Source organism: Rattus norvegicus, chromosome 3, assembly GCF_036323735.1.
Source record: "Rattus norvegicus strain BN/NHsdMcwi chromosome 3, GRCr8, whole genome shotgun sequence".
NCBI classification, from domain to species: Eukaryota; Metazoa; Chordata; class Mammalia; order Rodentia; family Muridae; genus Rattus; species Rattus norvegicus.
Window position 1 is genome coordinate 135,956,696 of NC_086021.1, and position 8,145 is coordinate 135,964,840.

The window sequence follows — 8,145 nt, forward strand, 5'->3', positions numbered from 1 at the left end:
CTGTGGGCTTCCTTACAATTGTGAGGCGCTGTTGGGAGCTGTCCCTCTGCAAGAACACAAGTGCTCTTAACCACCGAGCCACCTCTCCAACACTAGTTCAACTCTTCTTTGGAGAAAAACACAGTCAAATCTCTAAAAACAGACTCAGAAATGTGTCACCAAATGTTTACAACTTTGTACGCATTGTGCAAACATCTTAGAGTACACTTATATCCACCAACATAGCCAAGAAGTCACAAAATGGTATAAATTTATGGGACAACCTTCATGTACACAGTCCAACATTCAGCTGTAATGTCCTTATGCCATGTGTGAGTACACTGTCACCTTAGGTGGTAATCCCATATCCCCCACCCCAAATCTTCCACCTGTGCTACCTCTATACTGACCGCAGTGAGCTGTACACAGCAGAAAGATCTTTGCCCCTTTTCTCAACAAGGGACGATCATCTCTGGATGTCCACAGCCCTTGGTACCCCATCTCTACCACCTGATACATTACAAGGGTTAATTACTTTAGTCCCACCATGCAGAGTGCAAATGAGTACCCAACCCTCCCTCTGCCTCATGGTCCTGCCAGTTGTGGTTCTTACACTCCCACAAAATCGTACTCTCCCCATCCTGCACACATTCACTAGGGTATCTCACCATCTCTCAGTAGCATGCATTTGGAAAGATGTGGACAAGGAAAAGGGCATAGGGGAATACATAATATCTCACTTCAGAACACACACACTCTCTGTCTCTCTGTCTCTGTCTCTGTCTCTGTCTCTGTCTCTGTCTCTGTCTCTCTGCCCCTCTCTCTCTCTCTCTCTCTCTCTCCTCTCTCTCTCTCTCTCTCTCTCTCTCTCTCTCTCTCTCTCTCTCTCTCTCTCTCGCCAGAATCATTGGAAGTAGGTTCCAATGTTTGCAAGATGAGGGCAGCAGGCAGAGAGCAGAGGCTTCTGTCTTCCATGCTCTTATACAGACTTCAGCAGAAGGTGTGTCCTAGATTAAAGGTGTGTCTTCCTGCCTCAAAGACCCGGACTGGAAGTGAATTTGCCCTCTTCAAGCCAAGCAGAAAATCCCTCACAGGTGTGCCTGCCTCCATTTCTGGATTACAGTTCATTCCAGATATAGCCAAGTTGACGACTTATACAGTCACCACAGGTCTCGTCAGATCTTAATATTTACCCATACTTGATCCAGGACCTACAAAAATAATAACCACTATATAAAACAAGGCTTTCTCGACCCCGTTTCCCATCTCTACCTCTCAAGGCATGAGCTTGGATTTAGTATATTGTGAATATCAAAGGTGTTTCTGTAGGTTGTGCTAAGGTGTGTGCCCATTAGTAATACATAATATTGCTTTATGATTTGAAGTTTTAAGGAAGTCTATTCTGCTCTCCAGGGCCTTCTAACACTTGTTTCTCACAGTGTGTTTATATTTACCCATATGGATACATATTGCTCAAGTTCTTATATTTTACCAGCAATACTATTCTGTCACCAAAAGTTGTCTGGATTAAGTTAGCCATTTCATGTTGGTTTCTTTTATTTTGGTTTTTCATGATAGTTTTTTTTTCTGTGTAACCTTGGCTGTCCTGGAACTTGCTCTGTAGACCAGGCTGGACTTGAACTCACAGGAGATCTGCCTGCCTCTGCCTCCTGAGTGCTGGGACTAAAGGCATGCACCACCACCATCCGGCTCATGTTGGTTTCTGTAAGCATGCTTTCTTTCTTCACTTTTTGCTACTTTAGACAATAATGCATTATCGCTTCTCGGCCTTTTGGCTAAGATCAAGTGTAGACAATAATGCATTAAATATTTGTGCGTATGCATGACTGTTTCTCAAGTCCAAAACTCTGCTCTCCAAAGGGAAGGCTGTCCTCTCTGCCCCCATCAGCAGGTATGAGTTCCCAGTGTTTTCCATTCATACCAACACTTGGCATTGGAAGACCAATACTTCAACCAGTCTGATGAAGAAGTTTTCTGTGGTTAATGTTACAGGTCAGCTCTGAGATATTTCTATGGGGGTGTGTCTAGGTAAGAGTTCTATTTAAATTAGCAAAGGCTCTAACAGAATAAAAGGCTAGCACGCTCCTTTGGGGACTTTATCTACAGCACTAGATTTTCAGCTTTTCCTTGGGCCTCCATTCTGCTGCTCTTTCAACTTGAACTCCAGCAGTTTCCATACTGGCACAAACCATTCCTTAAAGTACATCTCTTTACTTTATAGGGTATATCCTATTGCCCTGATTTTCCTGGAGAACCCCAACTAATACAGATGTTATCTTACTCTGTTTTCTGTTGCTATAACAAAGTACCAGAGACTGAATAATTTCTGAAGGTGAGGCTTCTATTTGGATTAAGATTCTAGAGGTTGGGAAGTCTAGAGCACGGTGCTGGCATCTAGTGAGGACCTTGTTCTGCATCCTAATGTGGTGGGAGGTACCACACAGCAAGACAAAAAAACCCAAGCTTCTCCTTCTCCACCTCCTCTTCATCTTCCTCCTCTTTCTTTTCTCCTTCTAACCCCTGTCATCACGAGCACCCATCCTCATGTCTTTGTCTACCCCACTGCCTTTGAGAGACTTCCTCCCACTTCTGCTCACATATGAAATGGGAGGTTCTCTTCCTCACCGCTGGGCAGGGTTCCTCTGTGGCTTCTCCCCCATCTGTGGTTTCCCTGTGTCACTTGCTCCTTTTTATTTTCTTCACTAAGCCATTTATTGTCCCCTTGCTGATTTACGAATGTCCTTCTAGTCTGGATCCTGACCTTCTGTCCAACCCCGATTGCTCTATTATTTTCCTTTTAAGGCTCGATGTTTGCCTGTTCATAAATAAGTCTTTTAAAATGTTTTCTACCTGTGGTGGTGGCACACGCCTTTAATCCCAGCACCTAGAAGGCAGAGGCAGGTGAATCTCTATGAACCGAGGCCAGCCTGGTCTACAGAGTGAGTTCCAGGACACTCAAGGCTACACAGAGAAACCCTGTCTGGAAAAACAAAGACAAACCAAAATTTCCTATGGACTTATTTATTATTCAAAGTGATCTATGTATCACTTGCACCTAGTTTAGGGAAAATAGTTTTTTACCCTGAGTTCAGAAAGATATCCTCTGAGTTTGACTCTGTGTTATTTAGATTTGCTGCTTTTCATGCTCACGTAGTCCTAGAATCGCTGTTATTCTTGCCTGTCTGAAGACATAGTGATCCAATAGGCCTTAGGTGTGGAATATGTTGTACTCTAAATTATAGGACTATACAGTTAATATGAATAGTCTAGACCAACCTAAATTAATCCCCGACTGAAGGTGCTTTGTTTTTTCACTGGCCTGCACTCCTTCTCCTCTTGTGTTGAATCCCCTGTGTGCATGGGTCCATGTCTGAGTTTCTGTGATTGCTTTGATGTGTTTGGCATCTCAGTAACAATGCCCTGCTCTTCCCAATCAAGTTTTAAAATTAGTGTTGATGATTTTCCTCTTGTGAAGTTTCGGGTATGAATGTATTGGGTGCAGGGTCTCTTTTGATGGCAAGTGGTGGCTTCACCCAGTCAAATCCAGTTTCCACTGAAGACCAGGGTCAGGCTGTCCTGGTCACTCACTGCTCCCCACCCCTCCCCACTTTTTAGAACTTTCTCAAAAAGAAAATGAAATTAACAGTGAAAACACAAACAACTTGAATATATTTGCTAAATAGAAGCAGAAATGTCTTACAGCTAGTATAGGTGAGATTTTTATTACTAATAAAATTTTGAACTAATACGTGACAATTTTAACTAATACAGGACTCTCTCCCTCTCCCCCTCCCCCTCCCTCTCCCTCTCTCCCCTCCCCCTCCCCCTACCTGACCCCTACGGCCTTGTGTTCTACAGAACTTATGGACCTACGGAATGAGTCCCCACCCCACCCCGTCTGCATTCGTCTACTGCCTGTATCTTGCCAACTTTGTTTTTGAACAGTTTATGTGAAGACTTCTTGTGTAGTGCATTCCCTGCCATGAACAGTTTATGTGAAGACTTCTTGTGTAGCACATTCCCTGCCAAGCTGACCATCTCTGCTTCTTTGTGAGTTTCTTCTCTGTGTCTTTTGTCTCCTTGTTCTGGGTATTGATTCCTGGAAGCTGAGGAATAAAAACATTGGCAATGGCCTCGTGTCTCCTGCTGGTGTTGATGGGCATGGCTCCAAAGCTTCAGAGCTGATTTCAGTGTTTACATTTTTTGGTGAGTATCTTTGTCACACTAAAGAAATTTCCTATAATTCCTACTTTGAACACTCAGCTCACTTACTTTCAGCCTTTCATAATCTTATGATAAAATCCTCACTGGCCACACCCCTGGGTTTGGACACTCAGATCACAGCTGACACATAATAATTTACTATGCCCAGTCCAATACATTTCACCTTTAAATCACCGTTCAGCATCTGAGTAATTGCTAAGTGACCATGGGGTTGTCAAACATGTGAGTTTTGGAAGATTTTCCAGTTGATGTTTCCTGCAACAGGCTTAGATTAAATGCAACACCATGTAATGTTGGTGAAGTATAGGTGTTTGTAAAGGCTCTTGTAACCTATGGTTTGGTTAAATTTTAAGTTCTCTGCACGTCTTCAAAAAAAACAAGGACTATCTTCAGTTGCTAAGCTTTTCACACATACACATATACATGTAATATTTAACATATACACACAACCACATATGCACAAACATACACACAACATATATGCGTGTGTACACATGCAAATATGCACAGTAAGTATGTACAAATATAAGCATATATGCAAATATACATATATATACACGTGCATAAGTGCAATATACAGGCACACATATACATATATGCTTATATATACACATATACATGAACATGCATATATAGATAGTGCACATACTTATACATACTTAGATGCATGCAGATAACATACACATACTTATACACATACTCAATGTTACACAATGTACACATACATATTCATGTAGATACATGCACATACATTGAATAATACTCCCAAATCTTTCATGTATGGACAGTGTTTTTCTTGTCTTAAAGATGATGTCTTAACTTTTGATGAAGTTAGAGGAGACAAGATTCATACCTGTGGTTCTGTCCATTGGGTTTCTGTCCATTTGTTACTTGGCCTCAGAACACAAAGGACCTGACCACTACTTTTGGCACCTGTGGTGTACAGCTCCCAGCCTTTCTGTGGTCACTTGTCTTGAGTGACATCGTCACCTTCGGCTGTCATTCATTCCGTCTCACAGTAGCTGAGTCGTGGCCATGCGCATCTGCTGCATCTGATGACAGATTTCAGAGCGTAAACCAGTTTGTGAGCGTGTGTCTTGCTAGTAAGTTATTGTTCCCGCTTTCCCAAGCCTGCTGCATACCAGGAGTGGGGAGAAGCCACTGTGCCCTGGTCTGCAATCAGCAGGGGACCATGCCCTGCACACCAAGGAGGCCACTCTCCCAAAGCAGCCAGGACTGAGAGCAGCCACGTAGCTGGCACTTGATGACTGTTTTGTGAATAAAGTTCCTAACTCAAGGCCCACCCTAGTCCGTTTGTCCCTTGTCATTACTAAGCACCCATCCTGTGCCTGTCCCTGGAATCACATGGAGTTGAGCTGAGGCCCTGGTGGAAGAAACTCTTCCTGCAGTGGGGAAGTTATGAGTGACTCAACTCCCTAGCCACATGATGTCAGGCGCAGTCAGAACACCCACAGAATATTTGAAAGCCTCGTGGGGACCACAGTACTCCCTGCCTTTCACCAACAGTTAGGTGACACCAATTAGTGGCTGTCTCTAGGCGAGATCAAAGCTTACCACTGTCTTACCAGGGGTAGGGTAGGTCAGACACACCAAAGCCAAGAAGCAAAGTTTAAAAGGACCCATTCTCTTTCAGGTGTCAGCTCTGCCCTTGCAGGGACCTGGGAAGAGTGTTTTCTTAAACAAGGCATCCTGGATACCACGTCTTTTTCTACAGTCCTGGCTCTGGTCCCCACCATTCCCTACTGCCTCCCCAGCAGAGAAGTAATGTACCAAGGGGGCACCTCTTACCTTCTCTGTTGCTCCACTGTTATCAAAGTAGCCTCCCTGGTTTGTTTATGTCCAGCACAAGGGAGTAAACACAATATAGATTGGGGTGCTGGGGGGAGGTCTTGAGTTTCATCTGCCTAATTCACCCATTACATTCCTCATAGGTTTGAGATGCAGTGGTTTTTAACGATGAGTGCCAAGGGCAAACCTCCCACAATAGGAGCTTTGCTCACACAAGGGGAACTCTGATCTTAGCAGAGGCCCGAGGGAGGGAGGCTGGAGGGTGCTTCTGAGGTGAGGCCAGCCTGGTTGCTCATAGGGTTCCAACCTATAACTGGGGCCGGACTCAAACATTACAAGACAGTTACAACAAGACTTCCTGGTGTGTGGTGGAGCCCTTAACAAGATGAGGACATAGGAAGTTGGCCATTCGCTTTGAGTTAAGTGAACTTGAAGCAGGGACATCTGGGCACAGTGCAGCTACAGGGGTCAGGGCTGGGAGTGCAAGCCTTCCCTTCCCCAGAGGCTTCGAATTCCCCTCCACACTAACCCCCCCAGCCCTCCTTGTTATCTGTCTGAGGGAGGCTGTTGTTTCAGGGAAGAGATAAAAGTTAATCACAGATTGGGACTGCATGGAAAATAAGAAAATATCGATGACTTCATTCACCTGAGTACCCGCCTGGGGGAAGTGTTCAGCCTTTGCGGTGGTCAGACCAGTTCAACCAGTTCTTGTTTTTTAAAATACAGGCCTGGACTTAAACAAAGGCCTGGACCCATGAATAGGGGGCATTCATTAGCAGTTCTGAGTCACCCTGCAGACCTACTGCGCACCCTCATTTGTCTAGACAGAGCACTGCAGCTTTTCTCTGTTTATTCCTCTAGCTGTCTTTTCACTGGACACCCCCAAGGCCCTCCTCTCTCATTACAACCCTTATCTGGTCACACATCACCCTAGAGACTCCCAAACAGAAAGCCAGACCAGGAGCACACACCAGTTGCCAAACACTAGTGCCAGTGTTCAGGGCTGGACAAGTCCTCAATTCTGGCCCTCGGAGATGAACACCAGAGAACTAGTAGTTCTTGAGGGAATGCGGCGAACTCCGGATAGAATTTGAGCTGAGTCTGAGTTAAAAGTGAAAATGGTTTTTATGGTTAGTACCAGAGTGTTAGGCAAATACCATGTGGCACCTGGGGACATAGCTGGAAGCAGGATGCTAACCTCTGTGTTTTAAATCACCAGGCCTCCTAGGCAGGGACAGCAAAGCCTGCTCTTCTGGGAGAATCCCTTCATACACTGAAGCTGTGAGCTTATGTGGGCTGAAGCAGCACTAGGTGGAGGCTAAGGCAAGGGACCTAAGATATTGGGGGCTGAGAAACTGAACCGAGCCCAAAGGAAGCCGGGAAACAGAAAGAGACACACGAGATACCTTAGGTTAGTAGAATGCTTGCCTGGCACTCAGCAAGCCTTGGATTCAATCCCAACACAGCGTCCAGTGTGTGTGGTGGTACACACGTGTAGTTACAAGACTCACAAGTTCTTGGTGGCAGAGGCTACTTAGGGATTTCAAGGCCAGCCTGAGCTACATAATGTTCTGTCTCACTGAAAGGAAACAAAAAGACTAAGTGTATCCTTTCTTTTTTCTTTTTAAAACAGAAACAAAATAACCACAAATTACAAATGAAGGAGATTCCTGCTTGGTAGCAGCATCGGAAAGGTCGAAGTTCTTGCTTGTCTCTCCACTTAGAATGTACTCTTTCTGGTCTTTTGTTAGTAGATGCCAATATGTCCCTGTTCCTACCAGAACCTTCTATGTACTTTAATCTTCCTGGGCCTTTCATCCTTGGACTCCATCTCCTAACCTACCCTGACATCCTGACATTCATCCTTTCAATCATCCCCTTCTGGCATAGTGGTATAACTCACTTCCATGGTGTGCTTCTGAGGATGCCTTCGGGGTAGAGACGAGCCTCGGAGAGTGCGTGGCTCCAGAGGCTTGAGTGGATAAGAAGCTTTGGTGGTGGATTTTGATGGTGTCAGTATTGCTGACAAGTGGATCTCAGGACTATTAGAGCTAGAAAAAAGATGCTCTGAGGGTCCAGGACAGAGATAGTCCAGAGAAGGCAGTGGGAGGG

The 8,145-nt window shown here is 44.8% G+C and overlaps 1 long non-coding RNA gene across 2 annotated transcripts in view; it reads left to right on the plus strand.

Annotated features, from left to right (window-relative positions):
* LOC102555576 (uncharacterized) overlaps nucleotides 1-4,133 on the plus strand; it is an 82,361-nt gene extending 78,228 nt beyond the window's left edge. For both annotated transcript variants that reach the window (XR_005502440.2, XR_010064889.1), the window contains one exon: nucleotides 3,859-4,133. This is a non-coding gene — a long non-coding RNA (uncharacterized LOC102555576). The remainder of the gene's footprint in view (nucleotides 1-3,858) is intronic.
* The last annotated feature ends 4,012 nt before the right edge of the window (nucleotides 4,134-8,145 follow it).